The sequence below is a fragment of the Ambystoma mexicanum genome, chromosome 4p (genome assembly GCF_040938575.1).
Source record: "Ambystoma mexicanum isolate Mex_15411 chromosome 4p, UKY_AmexF1_1, whole genome shotgun sequence".
NCBI classification, from domain to species: domain Eukaryota; kingdom Metazoa; phylum Chordata; class Amphibia; order Caudata; family Ambystomatidae; genus Ambystoma; species Ambystoma mexicanum.
In genome coordinates, this window is record NC_090927.1 from 1,139,067,796 (window position 1) to 1,139,085,454 (window position 17,659).

Consider the following 17,659-nt stretch of genomic DNA (forward strand, 5'->3'; position numbering starts at 1 on the left):
GAATAGAGAAAATTGCGAAAGAATAGTCCCCCAAACCGCCCGGCAACAGCCCAAGGACAGAAACCTACAGGAAGTGATGAATTTGGAGGTCAACACTCCACACTTTGAATTAAAAAACCAGGAAATTGCGATCTCCCAAAAAAGGAATAGAAGAAGGCTAAGCTCGGACAGAGACATGGAAGGGATGCCCGAACGGTCTAAGGGTAGATCAAACCAGAGGGCATCTATCACTCCAAATCATTTGAGCGAATACCTTCAAGGCGCTGGATCTTCAGGGTCAGAAGACGAGGATACGTCAACAACAGTGTTAACTGATAATCACCCAAGCGAAGGCCCGGTCGAGCAGAAAGAACTGGGATTTCGACATGTGCTTAGTTTAAGTGTTGAGACGATTGTAGCAAAAATAAGTCCGCTGTCATCAACAACAATAGCGGTGGCTCCGCTAGTGAAATTATATGAAAATCTAAACGAGAGCCTCAAAGATCAAACAACGCTGATTGCTCTTTTGAATTCGAAAATTGTTAAACTAGAGATGGACCTGATAGAGATGACAGCCCAAGTCTGCGCGACGAGAAATGGCAATGACATCACCTTAACAGCCTTAAGAGAGTCTCTAAAAAATACAGCTGAGGACAAGAGACTTCTAGCTGAGGTTGCGAAACAAGCCCTGGTACTCCTACAAAGAGAGCATCTTGATAGAAGATCACCTACAGTACACGGAGCCTTTCAAAAACCTCATTTAAATGAGATACATGTGACCGGGAGACGTCATGCCGCTACCAACACAGTCATTGGAGAGCCTAATAAAAGTACAAAAGTAGTGAATCAGGAATCGAAGAGAACACAGAACTGCTGTTCCAATGTAGTGGTGGACATCACGTCAGAGATCTGTGACTGTCCAGTTAAAAGTCCAGAGAATAAAGAGATCAGAAAAAAAACCAGAGGGAATACTGATGCGACAGAAGACGTCTCCATAAAAAAAGGAAAGGCTAATGACAAGAAAGACATTGAGGTCATAGAAGACACGCCCACGAAAGAAAAAGAAAAAGTTGACGAGATTCTTACAGGGATTGAGATGAGCACCTTGGAAAATGAAAAGAAGACAGAAGCTGAGTGGTTCGACATATTTGAGAAAGACAAAAGAAAAGAGCGACCGGACAAAAACTCACAAAACAAGTCTGTTAATGCAAAAGTCAACACGAGCAAGAAAAAAACTAAAAATCAACAAAAACAAAAGTTTCAAAATCCAAAAAGCTCAACGAATTTCTTTTGAAATATTAAAACCCTAAATATAACTGTGAATAATCCAGAGTCGATGGTATCAAAAAATAAAAAAGGAGATCATGATGTCATCGAAGAATTGGAAAAGCAGAAGCCAGAACGGCAATCCATAAGTAGCAAGTCTCCAGCTAAACTAAACGTAATTGAGAAAAATCCAACGTCTGAAGAGAGGAGTATAGATGAAGAAGTTGAGGAAGAAGCTGATGACGAAGAGTTGGTAAATTTGTCAACATATAGTGACCAAGATGTAGATGAACAAGAAGATGAGTCGTCAGATGAGAAAACTCAACAAAAGGCGGTAAAAGAGCAAAAGACGGATAAGGAAATTCAAACTGGGAATAAAGAAGCAGGACTAAAAAGATGCTCGCCTCCAAAAGATATGGAACTGCCGAAAATGAAGTTGAATAAAGGAAAAAGAACGATTACTTGGCCGAAATCACTGGGTAAAGAGGAGCCGCCTAAAAAGAATAAAGATCTAAATGAGACAATCTGTGAACTGTTCCTTACACTTGAAGAGAAACGGGCCTTGAGTTTGCATCAGCGGAAACTTGAAGAACAAAGAGACACAACAACCATGGACTCTCAAAATGTGGTCCAGTCTTAGATGAAACAAATGATGGGGGCTAAGAAAATAAGTTTAGGAGAAACAAAAACACCAGATACTGCCCTGAAGAATAATATAACAACTAAGAGAACGGATAAGGTTCATAAAGAAAAGTCATACAGGGTGCTGGTTGAGAAAATAGAAAATAAGAAGAGCGATGCGCAGTTAAATAGATACACGATTCTGCAACTATTTCAAAACATCCCGGTACTCAGAACAATAAAGAGCCAACGAATAGACCGCGTCGAATTGATACCAGATGCCCTGCAGAAATTCGTGTTGCTCCATATTAACGAGAAAAAGGTGGCTGAGCAAGATGTGTGAAAGACAACTTTTGGATGCAGGCTACCTGGTTTATGAAGTCGATAATGCACTGGTGGAATCGGAGAGAGAAGATTCAACTGGCAAAATCAATCAGCCCGGTATTGAACCAAAAGATCAACTGAACGAATTATCCAAAAGGCCCAAAAAAAGTAAAGGAGAAGAAGCGTCGAGAAGATTAGAGGATGAAGAGGAAACGAGGCAGCAGTGGTTAAGTGAAGAGATACAGCTGAAAAAGATTAAAATAACAATAGACAACCCACAAGAAGACAATGCTGCACTAATAGAAGACCCGTCAGATAATAGTGAAGAGGGCTTAGCCTGCAAATGGCTAGCCCCAGCCCTGAATGGAGCAAAGAAGAGCTAATGGCTAGATGAAAGAACCAACTTGGTGATAACCTCTTGGAATACGAGAGGCTTCTCACATTTGGTGAACCAAATTCCAGAAATTATGACAAAGGCAGATCTCATCGTATTGCAGGAAACGTGGATAACGGAGATACCATGCATTGAGGGGTTCGAAATGGCGTTTAACCCAGCCATTAGAAAAACAAAAGGCCGCCCTATGACAGGTCAACTAACGTTAGTCAACAGGAAATGTGGGCTGCGAATTAAGTAATCAAAAAACATATCACCCTATATACAATGGAGTTACATTGTATCTGAGTTCCAATCATCAGGGCTCCACGAAGCCTTTCATTTTATCAATGTGTATTGGAATTTAACAACAAAATTCCATCAAAAATTTGAAGATGATCTACTAGATGTAATTGATAATATCCTAATAGAAGACCCAAAAGCAAGAATGATAATGTGTGGAGACTTCAATATGAAACTGATTGAGACCTCGCAGTCGACGGCGGTACAAAAATGCAGAGAGAGGATAAAATGTGACCGCCGGCTAGAAGAAACAGCTCAGAGAAACCTCATAATGATGAATGGAGTAACTGGTGGTGATATACCGGCGCAACCGACTTGGGAAAGAGGTACCCAAAGATCTATTCTAGACTACATCTTTATATCGGAGAATCTTCTGGCAGAAATGATCTCATTGAATGTACACACAACGGAACAAAGTGACCATCATATTGTAGCAGTTGAATGGAACAAAAATAAATTAGAGAAAAGGGAACAATGGAGACACGAAATATCGGTAGTCCCAGGCCGAAACAGATTGCGGATGGGAAAGAAGGACATTGTGTCAGTAACCAACCAGCTACAACAATACCAAGAGCTGAGCTCAACCGTTTCAATCGAATACCAACAGTTCCTTGAAGTTTACAAAAAGAAAAAGTGGCCCTCCTTGAACAGACCGGGATTTCAAAAACATCAATATGATCCCGAGGTGACTAAAAGAAAAAGAGAATTAAGGAAGGCAATAAGGATAATCCTTTCATCAAAAACCAACGATGGAAAAAGTCAAATAAAAAGGATAAAAAAACGATATAACAACTGGTGTAAACAACATAGATCGAGATTGGAACAAAGAGATGCTGAGGTGATCCTGAAAGCAATAAATCAAAAGAATTCGAGAGGCTTTTGGGCCATACTAAATGATACACAGAACACTGAAAAAGCACTATTGACAAGCGCAGTACAAGAAAAAGAGTGGGGAAAGCACTACACTGAGCTATTCAAAAAAAGGAAAAAGGGAAGTCTGACAAAGATGGACACAAGCCAACCCTGGACATTAGAAATAGCGAGAGACGACATTAGAACAATTATCCGAAAAAGTAATGCGTCACGCTCAGCAGGCCCAGATGGCTTGTCAAATGCAGACTTAAAAGGAAATGTAGATGAATGGACAGAGTTCTGCTATACCCTGTTCACTGCGATAACAAAAGAAGGCAGAATCCCAACAAATTGGAAACGGGATCATAGTGCCGATCTTTAAGAAAGGCATTCGATCCGATCCGGCGAATTACAGGCCAATAGCACTACTCGATGTACTAGGAAAAGTGTTTGCATCGTTATTATTACAACACCTAAGTGCGTGGATTCGGCGACAAGAAATCTTTGACAAACGACAGTCGGGATTTGTCAAGGGAGTCGGCTGTAGTGTTAACTTGCTTATGTTAAATCTCTTGAAAATCGACGCGATAAGAACTGGCCAAAAGATATATCTGGCATTTATCGATATGGCAAATGCCTTCGATGGAGTCGATAGAGAAAGCCTATGGTCGAAACTAGAAAAAAAGGGTAAAAGATAAAAGATCTTTACTCTGAAACTTCGATCCAAGTGAGGTTAGACAAAGAAGGAAATCTAACAAGACCAATACCGACTGAGAGGGGTGTCAAACAAGGATGCCCACTAGGAGCTACACTTTTGAATTTTTACATTGCTGATGTAGGACCCGCGCTAGCATCGGTGGTGTCGTTTCCACCATCTATAAATGGAGTTGAGATAAATCATATTCTATACGCAGATGACATGGTAATTTTGGACCGCACTGGTTTACAACGAAAACTAACGGCTCTCAGAACATTTACTGACAACCTAGGGCTAGAGATCAATGCTGCGAAATCCGAAATTCTGGTGTTGGAAAACTTAAGAGGATGGAAATCCATAAATCAGAAGTTATCATGGTATGTAGGACCAAAAAAGATACATAAGGTACCCTATACGAGATATCTAGGAACCATCATTAATTCCAGCATAAACGATGAGCAAATCTTGAGAAAGCTATTACATAGTTGCAAGCAGCTCACAACGCAAGGTAACATCATACAGAAAAAATACGGGAAATTTACGTACGATCCCGTAAGAAGATTCTATCAAGGAAGAGTGACCCCAATCCTCACGTATGGGGATGAAAATATGTTCGGGGTTGATCACAAGGTATGGTCACGATGTGAAGGAGTCTTTTGGAAGAAAATACTACAAATTCCTCAAGGAACGCCAACGGCCTGTGTGCTGTACGAAGTAGGGGTTTCATCACTCAATGCACGGATTGCCTGGAACAAGTTGGCCCTGTTTAGAAAAACGAACGCAGAAGCAAACTTACCATCTGTTAAACTTTTAAGTCAAAAGAAGAGTACAAGGCAATCTGCATTAGATGAATGGAAGAGCCAGTGTAAAGAGATTCTTGCACAGGTGGGGTCGGATGAGCAAACGCTATGGCAGAACCCCGACCTGGTGAAAAAGAAATTATTAGATCTAGACTGGATCCAGGTATGTGAGAAAAGAGCGGCACAAAAATGTATGAATAATGTACCATCAGAAGCCAAAAAACGTAACATACTTGCAAACTATTTAATGCTATCACTGTGCAAACGACTAAGAAAATTATACCTGAAGTTCAGATTAAATATCTTCGAAACAAAAGAAGTGCTAATTTGGAGAAGGTCAATTGAAACAAGTAACTCCAAGTGCAGGTTGTGTGCTAGAGAAGATGAAAACCTAAAGCATTTGATATTGTTTTGTGCTGAATTAAAGGATCAGCGCGAACTATGTTTAAGGCGTGAGAGGAACCGAGTTCTGACATACAATGCAGAAGAATGGTGGAGGCATCTACACACTGGCGAGAGCAAAACCCTAAGGATCGCCACAATGAGATTTCTAGATCAAATCGAAATATGTTTAGAGACCAATCCAATAGAATCAGCTGACGAGGAGCCGCCACAAATATAGGTGATGTTATCGATTGACAGAAGAAAGTGAAAGAATGAAAAAAAACACAAGAATGAACAGACTATTAAATAAGTAAAGTCATGGACTATCTTGAACAGCGGAAAACGAACGTACAGAAGCAAAATGTAGAGTTTTAGTAGTAGTCTAAATGTGGAATTGGAAACGTTGTTAGTTTTTCTATCCTATATAGTTTTTATGTCTTATTAAGATTTTTTTTTCTTTTTTTTTTTCTTTGTGTATTCTAAGTTTTTCTTTTGTCCCTCACACGCAATGTGTTCTTATAGTTATACATTTCGAAAAGTTTGTAAAAACTAAATGAAATAAAAAAAAAAAAAAGAAACACTTCACTTTTCCCAAGAGGTTTGACCCAACAGTGAGAGAGGCCCAACATTGTAAACCACAGCACAATGGGGTTGAGTTTACTCAACAAACAAATTATGCAATGATTGAACCCTACACCCTAGTCAAAATACCACACTCTACTCACCCACTAACCTTACTAAAACTCTCCATACTCCTGCAAAAGCACCACACACCAACTGCACCACCCTCACACGGCAACTGCAAAAAACCACACCGACCCTGACAGCAAACAGTAAAACTCCACACCCCTTGAAATAACTCACACATTCACAACACAGTCAAAGCACCCTACTTCATGTGCACACAAGGCATCCTATATGAACCCAATCACTTGCATGTCCACCGATCCACAGCACCTGGAAGCAAACCCACACACAGTGACTGTTTTTTCTGAACTGAAACTACCAACACAACAGAAAAAGCCCCCAATAACAAACATGCCCATTCATCATTAATGCCTCCCTCAGAAAAGCTCATTCCCGGACCCCCTCAAGGCTGGTCTCTTATGATCTCATTTGAAAAACAGACCCTCGACCCAGATGACCTGTTCAACTATGGGCCCATTACGAACCTTCAGTTTATTGGCAAAATATTGAACACAACTACACACCGGAATAAAATATTCTCACCTCCTAAACAACTATCTGCCAGGGTGTTGCCCCAAGTGCACCATCTAGACATCCACCATCCAGGTGGTGGATGATGCCCTCCAAATTATAGATAAGGGTGACTCATGCCTCTTTGTCCTCCTTGACCTCTCGTCTGAATTCCACACCATCGACCACTGCATCCTCCTCCGCCTCCTCGCCATTAGGATGGGATTCTCTGGTACTGCCTGAATTACTTTACCCCCAACCTCTCAGGCGTATGCACAAGACCGTCCATATGCATTCTAACTGACTATCAGTCTCCAGCAGAGTTCCCCAAGACTCCATCTTCTCACCAATTCTATTTAAGCTTTTTACATGAAGCCTTTGGGTACACTCCTCAAAGATCCCGATATAACCCTCTTCCAATACGCTGACGATACTCAGTTTTACATGAGAGTAGGAATCCTACAGCGCATTAGTCATCTTCATGATTACAAAGTCATCATCTAGACCTGGCTTTTGACTGCCTAGCTCAAAATTACCCCATTCAAGATCAAAATTGTCCTCATCGGTCCCCCCACTAAACAACAAATTGTTCATCAATGGCTCAATGATATGTGCCTAGAAGGATTTGATCCGCAGCTATCAGATTCAGTTAAATCCTTAGGCTTCGCCATTGATAGCAGACTGTCCGTCCAGAAACACATAGCCAAGAAGGTCCGAACGGCCTGGCACCAGATCTCCACGCTTTGCAAAATCAAACCAATCCTTCTCTTGTCACCCACCCTCTTAAACTTGATCCCAGCATTGGCTCTGAATGCCCCCACAATTCTTCAGTGTCACAAATCTTTCACAGTGTGGCTTTTTCAAACCCTAATCAAGGACTAATCCCAATGCAAGCACAGACCGCAACGCGCAGTTCCTCGTACTATTAAAAGATACCACCGCAAACGCTGGCTACCCACACCTTGTGCAGCACTGCCATACTCACGAGCTAGGTCTGCACTATAAAAATTTAAATACACATAAAATAAATGCCATATAATCCACTAATAATTTGAATTCTAGCTGATGGTCATTCCAAAGATGCACGGTCAATGGTGGTAGACCTACTACTGCCACACTGCACACTGAATCTAAGAGGTTGAGGCATAAGTGCTTTTGGGGGACATAGGCTGTGATTTGGTATGTAGTGCTTAGATGTGTGCCTACTGAAAGCTGGCTCAGAGGTATAGGAGGCACGATGAGCCATGCACCTTTGATTTTAATACGTTTCAGGAAGGAGCTCAAGACCCTCCTCTTCAAAGAATGTGTCATTCCTAACACTTAGGCCGACGCTCGCTCCTGACCTAACCTGAGACTCCCCTGGTTGTTTGTAGATCCCTTGCTGCCAATTTGACCACCCTCCCCCTCCCCATTGATAGTTCCCTGCTCCCTTTTGTCTCTGCTTCTGTCACAGTGTCCTTCCCCCTATGATTTGTAAAGTGACCAGTTGCTTCCCTAAGCTAAGGATGCGCTCAATAAATACCCTGAAAATAATAATAAGAATACTGCACAGAGATTTAAATCATACACAGTGGCAAGGCAACCAATGTAAAGTCACTATTGCTTTGGTAGCCCAGATATAATTATAGGACTCTGCAAGCAACCAGGCTCCAGACCGCTCGAACCATTGCAGTAGAAAAACACCTCTTTTTTCTGGAATCCTAAATCAGTGCTGTTAGCACATGAAGATCATTATTGAACTTCTCTCGTCCAATCAGAATGTTCAGAGAGCAGTCAGTAACAACTGTTATTGTCTGCATTCTGAACATTCTCGCTTCCCAAAACACACAGTGAAAAAAACAATGCAATTTATTTGGGCCAAGATATGTTTCATAAATATCACAAAATGTCACGGCAGCATTCAAATGAATACACCAAAGAGACACTGAAAACGTGGTCAAAAGCTTTCATTTTATTCTAAGAAAAAACATATACATTTGTGCTACACCTAATACACGCTCACGTTAAACCTGTTCCGGTTTAACCACGTTTGCAATTAAAATGCTTATCTTATGAAGACAACACTGTTATTAAATATTGCACAATAAAACCACATTATCTAACACAGTTTGATCTTTATGTATTATTTTTACGTTTTCTACTTCAACACCAAAACTACAAAACTATGTTCTATAGGTGGCGTGTCATTATCCCACAAGATTGACCCCTGCCTCAGTGTATAAATCAATATTAGCATAATTGAGGGGTGTGATTACCAGAGCAAGAGTTGGTGGAAGGATCTGCTGAAATGATAGAAGATTAATCATATTATTCTATCGCTTGGAAAGCGTAAAAGCCGACTTTGGAAACAGCTCCAGTCTGAGGCTCAAGTGCAAGGGGAGCGTTCAGCTGAACTTCTACATTTCTAACCTGTGCCACTGCTTTCGCTCAGAATCCTAGGGCCTTTGGCCAAACATCTTGTGCCAATCCAAAACTGATGCACTGGTCACAATAACCACTATTTTATGGAATTTTTTATTTGATTTCTTCCAATAATCAATATCCAGACCTTCTCAGCCCTTTGCCTTTGCATCCTTGAAGCGCAGAAAGGTCTGTGCTCGATCTTCTATGACTTATAGATATATATACATGGTACGGTAGAGGCATGATCTGTTGCTGTAATTCAGGGCTCTGCAACCTTTTGCTCTCCAGATGTTTTAGAATAGAATACAACTCCCATCAGCTCTAATCCGCACACACAAGGGTGGGGTTTCAAGGGATTTGTAGTCCAAAAGATCTGGAGATCCACAGGTTGCAGACCTCTGATGTAACTAGTGCATTTCCATCCCAAAAACAGGGAATTCAATGGATTTTTGGTGGGTAAAAAAAATCGAAAATTTAGATTTTTGGTAATACTGCCCACAGAATTGTGTGCCACTTGCATTACCACCCACAAAGGGCAATACAGTTATAATACCCTTGATTTCTGCGTGTCACAATAGTAATTTCTCTATGGGGAAAATCATGTCAGAAAAATCTGCAAAACATGGGATGTGGGCCTCTTCCACCTGTGCCCAGTGTGACGATGTGTGGGGGGTCAGTCGCGTGTCTGTGTAATAACCTCTGCAGAATTAAACATGCATAAAGGTTGGAGTACTGAAATATAAGTGTCATATGATATGATGAAAGTTTACACTGCCCCCATTCCAAAAATAAAGCACCACTAGAAATATTTTCTGTGATCCAGCCCATGGACTTTTCTTTTCACTCTTTATCCGATAGCGAAACTGTTGCCAGTCTTGTTTTCTGGCAGTGGTTGAAGTGGGTGGGAGCGGTTGAAAGTGGTGCTCCTCTACTTTTGTTTTTGTAGGTTTTACTGTTCCTATACTTTTAAAAAGAAACCATTGTGGAATAGTTTCTTTTTAAAATAAAAGTGTAGGAAGAAGTCGAAACTTACAGTGCAGTGAACATTCCCTTAAACAGCGGGTGTGTTTGTTTGAGGGTTTGGATTACATGTGGGAGTGGTCGTAGTGATGGGGGTTGTAGGGAGCGGGGGCAGGCCGGAAGGGAACATATGATATGATATGATATTTTATTTGTATCGCGCTCATAGACAAGTGTTTCATAGTTCCACTACTTCTTTTCATACACTTCGACCACTGTTTTCAGGTCTATTTAACTTCTCTGACAACGTTCACTTAGCTTTCATTTACCACCCTTACGTTCCTGGCTTCCATAAGCCTTAGCAGGTTAATGCAATGTCTGGGTTTCCTCACCACCCCTTCCCCTCATCTTCCAACTCTCAGATGTTGTTTTGTTGCAATGTATCTATTTGAGACAGAGACAAACAGAGAGATGGCTAGAGAGAGAGCGAGAGAAAGAGGTGGCATTGGGAGCTAGAGAAATGGGGCCTATCTGTAAAAGCTCTGGGGAAGCAGTGCAGTGTAGCAGGTTGTTTTGCCTTGTTAGACTGTCCGACTCCTCTCTAAGATCTCCTATCACCTTACACTACACACACAAGCCCCCTCCCACCCCGCCAGACAGCCACCACAGGCCTAGTCATTATCACATCAACACTGAGTCATGATTAAGCTCTTATTTTTCAACGTCTCACACTCTTCCACCTCAGCAGCTAACCAGACCCAAAGCACCGTGTCTATCAGATCTTGGGCTCTTCCCTATGGATGAAGACAGAAGGTGGTGTCCACCCACTGGACTTAACCAGTTTATAACACTAGGTGCTATCTAATTTCTTTAGCTTAACTGGAGTCTCTTCACACGCCTAGACATCCAAACTTGCGAGTTCAATTTTATATTGAAAAAGAGCATATTTCTTGTATTCATCCGAATGGGGCCTAACATTTATTTTGCATTGACATCGAATAATAATAGAAATGTAACATATAATAAGTACATTCAAATTGTCAAGCACTTGTCAAAATACCGAAAACACTGCAGACTAAGTGCTGGTCAGACAAAGTCTGAAAGAAAAGTAAAGGAAGAACCAAAGGAGAGGGAAGACAAAGAGAAACACCACACTGGGTGCAAAACACAGAGATTTAAAACCTAGTATAACATAAAAGAGACTGTGTTAAGTAAGACACCAAAAATGTGATGGTGTCTTGTGATTTGAGGATATAACTTTCCAACAATTTCCTATTGTGTGCAATTAATGCACTCATAGTCGTTCATGTTATAGCATGCAGCCCAACTGCAAATACTATGGGAGTTTATGAAACCATAATTTATCACATTTAAATTGATATCAGAGCTAATGGGTCTTGTGACTGTCGACGTATCTTGAAATCCAACTTAAGTAATGGGAAATACTATTTGCTGGGATAAAAGTTTCGGCGGGTTGGCTTAATTGAGATGGCCTTCATCAGGACTGTGACTAGAGAGCCTGCCAGCGCTTCTATGCCCTTGACAGATGGCAATCCTTCACAGAGCGAGAGCATGCTGCGGTGTTCAGCAAGTGTGCCTGATTTCATTATGTAAAGCACTTTAGCAAACGGCAGACAAATATCTTCAGCGGAAACTCCAATCACTGTTGAAAACTTTCTATGATTTAAAAAAGTACTGCACTGACATTAACATGTTCTTTTATCCTCGTTTGCCAAATGGAGTTTCATCTAATGAGTCTCTTGAAAGAGCTCTGCTGCGCTCTCACTGTGGAAGATCTTGACCCATAGGCACAAAACCAATTTTTTAGGAACACATTGAGCAAAGCGACAGCGAAGCATGTCTGGGCTGAACGATTGTGCTGGATTTGTGCGGGCAAGAAGAACAGCCCAATCTCCAGGATTTTAGCGCTAGGTGACTATGCAGTGTGGGTGGCAGAACATATATGCCACTTTTTTATGATCATCCCCTGTTTCTCGAATAAGCTTCTCCCGTAGATGCTCCCTTCCTGAAATGGGATTGCATGTCCCATTCTAAGTGTGGCAACATTGGTAGCACGGCTGAATTTCCGGGGGCTGCTGAAGTGAATAAGGATGACAGTAATCCTAGTGTCTACTAAAGAGAAGACAGATTTGACACACGAAAACGGGGACAATGAGGTCCATATACTAGATTGAGTTAAGGGTCATATCCATCGTCACGTGTGTGACAGAAACATTCTCTGGAAAATCATAACAAGACGAAGAAAATGAAGACATCCCACCGAGACTTCCGCATAGATAACCCACAGGGTCGATTCGGGCATCAAACGGACTCGGGCACCAATGAAAAAGTTGCCCCCAGCTGCAAATGGCAATTCATTCCTTTTGTGACACTGTTTGGATAGTAACCAGGGGGGAGTTTTTTGATAAAGTGTGATGCAAATAGCGCATTTTAAAGAATATTTATTCAGCAAAACTCGTCAAAACTACTAGCTGCAGAGTGAATTAACTCATCAAACTGGACCAAATTGGCCAAAAAAGTGCCCCACTTTGACCAAGAAACTGGCCCACACCAGCATTTTGTATTTTTGGTTCGGCCATGGGCGTATTGCCCGATAGGCCAGTCTGAGCCTCATAACCAACGTGCAAAATCGTGCAAGACTGAGATGTGCAAAAGTCAGAGCACCAGAACACAAGCAGGTGCAGTAAAACAAAAGTCCAAATATTCCATTATTTCACTTTGTAAGTGTTCAGAATGTGAAAACGTGCAGTTTGAAAAGGAAAGTGCTAGTGCACAAGAATGCAGATGATGTTTTTGTTAAAAAAAAGCACTTTAAAAGAATCATTGACATAGTGAATAAATGCTCCTCACGGCAAATGGAAAATGAAGCCACCATGGGAACAATAGAAAGAATAGGCGGTGGAGTAGGATATAGAGAAAAGGGGGCAGCATGAAAACCATGCTTGCAGAGCAGATCATACACAAGTAATGACCAGGCAAAAGGCAATGCTGGCTCACTCCAGCACTACCCATGCATACTTACAGCAAGCAACATACCCAGCTCGTCCCTCTTCCTCGCACCAATCCTAATAGGGCATGGGGCACCATCTCGAGAGAGACTTTCTGGAAAAGGCTTTAATTGCTGTGCCGCCCCTCCTTCATAGCATGGGGGCAGATCTAGTAGCACTCAGGCCATGTTCAGCCTGTTTCTTGTCTGTGACTTTTGCAGGTCAGATTAGCAAATGGGTAAGTAGAGCGCCTCCTTATTCGTGTGACTGCTGCAGTGGCTTCAGGCGAGGAAGCACAGGATGGCAGCGTGCTCTGGCGGGTGCAGGCCCTGTAAAATCTGGACTTCGCTTGGATCTTGCAGTGACCGAATCAAACTATGCAACTTGTGTGTGCTGCCCTGACTTTACTTCAGGACTTCAAAACTCTTTAACATGTTTTAGAAGAGGACTCTGACTGTTGTGATGGGTCCAGGGAATGTGTCCCTTTCTCTAAGGGGGAGCCACCCCCTTTGAGACTAGGGAGGTGAGCCAGCTAAACAGAACACTCCCTAGGGGACAGGGCAAGCGGTATATCACTGGGGGTGACCTCCCTTAGGCGACAAGGAATCCCCCATAGGAAAGCCTATAACATCTCCCTTAACACCAGTTACCCCAGTGCTGATCACAATGTTAATGTAAAGGGGCTTTTAAATGTTTCTTGTGTGGCTGCTGACACCTCCCAGTTGACCAAAACATAGAACAAATGCATCTCTCATTACAGAGAGAGACGTAAAAGGGCCGAAACCCTTACCTGGAGAGGAGGAGCTGCTGTGGAGCGAGCCAGTCAAAGGGCAGGTGGAAGCTGTCACGTCACATGGGAGACCGGGGTCCACTGCCATCACCCCCCAAATATGGTCTGACCATTACCTTATCTCTTTCACCCTCAACACCAAAAGACCCACAGTCTTAACACCCACGCCAGCCACACCCACCTTAACGAGAAACAAGAAAAACATTACAGCCGACAATATTCTGCCCCACATCCTACCCAAACTAAATTCCCTACCTGACCACTCTGACCCAGGCATCCTAGTGGATGCATTCAACGCAGCCATGTGCTCTGCTTTTGACAGTATTGCTCCATTTAAACTTCGGATCAGTAAACCCAAAAAGCATTTGAACTCATGGTTTACACCCCACCTAAAAAACCTAAGACTACAGAAGAGAAAATGCGAAACAGCCTGGAACCGACATCCGACCGCTGAAAATAAAACTAACCTAATTAACATCTCCTCGCAATACAAAAGAGACATCATCCTGGCCAAACAAGAAACCTATAATAATAGGATCTCCCAATCCAACTCCAGCATGAAGGAGCTATTCTCCATCCTAAAGGAATTGGAAACTCCTATCACAGTACAGGATGACTCCATCAAAGACAAAACTTGGTGCACAGACATACAACTGGCACTAACCAACAAAGTATCCAACCTCCAAACAAAAATTGCCCTAAAGAAAGCCTCTCTGCCAACTCAACCTCTGATAGTCAAAATTCCCTCATCCAACAACCCAGAATCCACCCAATTCCGTTTCTCCAAGGTCTCAGTAATTGAGGTAGAGAAGACCATTTTGACCCTCAAACCTTCTAATTGCAAAGGCGACCAATGCCCCGCACAACTGATCAAGGATGCGGCTAGGGATTTAGCCCCCTTTATCACAAAACTTATCAATGCCTCCTTTACTACGGGCACCATCCCCCGCAATCTAAAGGAATCTTGGGTACTCCCCCTCCTAAAAAAGCAAACATTGGACCCCAACATTCCTACTAACTACAGGCCCATCACCACGGTTCCCTTCCTACTAAAAATATTAGACAAGGTAGCATACACCCAAATCCAGAACTTCCTTGAGATGAACCATCTCCTCGGCACCCGCCAATCCGGTTTCCGTCCGCAACACGGCACAGAGACTGCCCTTATCGACCTAAAAGCCCAAATAGATTCACTCAGAGACGAGGGAAAACTAGCTCTCCTCCTCCTTCTAGACCTCTCAGCCGCCTTTGATCTGGTGGACCATAAAGTCCTATGTAATCACTTGGACTCGGCTGCCCACTTCTCAGAGGAGGCTATAGTCTGGATTCAATCATTTCTTAGTGACAGGACCATGAGGGTGTTCTCCCCCGCAGCGGCAGCAGACCCTATCCCAATCACTTGCGGAGTGCCCCAGGGATCCTGCGTCTCGCCGACACTCTATAACATCTTCACCAAGCCACTCTTTGACGATCTTGATAATCTGGGTATCACCTACACTAACTATGCAGATGATACTCAGATTCTCTTACCACTTACTGGGGATTACGTCGAAGATCTGGCTCTGGTGAATAGAGTCTACAGCATCGTTCAGGCATGGATGGCCAACCATGGCCTATGCTTGAACGATGACAAAACAGAGCTCATCATCCTGGGCACGGCAGCCCGTATCTCCAAACTTAACCAAAACTACTCCGCCTTCATCATCGATGGCAACACTATCAAGGTCGCCAGAGAAGTAAAAACCCTAGGTTTTTACCTTGATGCGACACTATCTTTCACTAAACAGGTGAACTCACTGTCATCATCCACTGCCTATACATGCAAGTTAATACGAGCTGGGAAACCATTCCTTTCAGAGGACAGCTGTCTTATTCTAGCTAGAGCCCTCATTTTATCGAAACTAGATTATTGCAACGCCCTCTACATAGGGACTACCAAACAAATCATCCACAGAATCCAAGTGCTCCAAAACAATGCACTTAGAGCGGCCCTAAGTATCCCCAGAAGTGCACACATTTCAGAAATAAGACGAAAACACAAATGGCTTTCCACCCAAGAAAAAATCAACCTTAAATCTGCGTCCCTTATCCACAAATGCCTAAACAACAAAGCTCCCCGATACCTCTCAGAACGCTTCAACAGGAAAAATCCAACGAGACTCACAAGGACAGCCAGCCCCAACTGCCTCCTAGTGCCCAGATTCAAACTAGCCACCATTGGAGGTTCCAGCTTCCCAGTTAAGGCAGCACAGTTATGGAACTCCCTACCCCTTGCACTCAGATCTGACCAAACCTTCAATAACTTTAGAAAGAACACCATAAAATGGCTTATTGAGAATGCGACATAGCGTATGTCACTTTATACGTAACGTCTTCTTATAATGTTTGTACTAACCTGCTTTTACTGTTTGATCGCCATAGATTTGACTGTTTAGCTACGCCTTATCTGCACTTGCACTTGCCCTACCCTGCAGATTCGAAATGTCCACTATGCCTGTAACCTGTAACGTTAACTAATCTGTAACCTGTAAACGTTAACTAAGCTGTAAACCTCCTTGTTCTCTTGCGCCCTGCTACCCTAGGGTCTGGTGCGCACAATAAATAAATAAACAAACAAACAAACAAACTGCGTCCGCTCTCCCCGTCACCTCCTGGCGAGTCTACCCACGCTTCCGCACCTGGGGACTCACCGGAGGGAGAGCGTTTCGTGCCGGGGCCGGAGGGCCACGGCGCATGCGCGGAAGACCTCTGTCTCGTTTCCGCGCATGCGCCGTGGACTGGGTTTGCGTCCTGGAAGCGGCTTGCCGTCCAGGCCTCGTTTTGGGTACGCAGGCGCCCGGAGGCGAAGCAGCGTGCATTTCAAGCCTCCCGGGCGCCGGCGACCCATAAAAGGAGCCGCAGATCGAGGCAGGCCGCGTCTCAACGCGGTTTGCTCCGTACTGTGCGCTTACTTACCTTTGTTACCAGTTCTTACCTGAGTCCTTCCTTGGGCTACCTGCACACTACCTGTGTCCACCCTGGGCTGCCAGTACTTACCTGAATTCTCCTTGGGCTGCCTGCAATTACCTGAGTCCTTCCTGGGCTACCTGCACACTACCTGTGTCCACCCTGGGCTGCCAGTACTTACCTGAATTCTCCTTGGGCTGCCTGCTGTTACCTGAGTCCTTCCTGGGCTACCTGCACACTACCTGTGTCCACTTAGGGCTGCCAGCATATTTTCCTCTGGGGATCCCTTGGGCCTGTCAGCTTACCCTTACCTAGGAATTCCCTGGGCCAGCCAGTATATTCTCACCTGGGGTTTCCCTGGGCCTGCCAGCTTACTCTTACCTGGGATCTCTCTAGGCCTGCCAGCAAACTCTTTCCAGGGATTCCCCTGGGCCTGCCTGCATACCATATTGGGGCCCCCTTTGATTGCAGTCCTAGGGTTCTCTTTCGGTCCCTTTCAGTTCGGTCACCTATTCCAGCCTGGTTCCTCCCATTCCTGCCCGGCCTTGTCCTCTACATCCGTACCTGTGGACTAGAAAGTTCTTACTGCACTGGAATCTGTGGCCCACGCTTCAGTACACGGACTATTGGATTTGATTTCATCGGACTCTATCTGCCTACGAACATCTACAAGACAATAGCCTCTCCTGTCTGTGCCTGCACAGTCCCTTCGTCACGTTAATCGGGAGAGTGCTTTTCGTGACATTGGGAATTGGT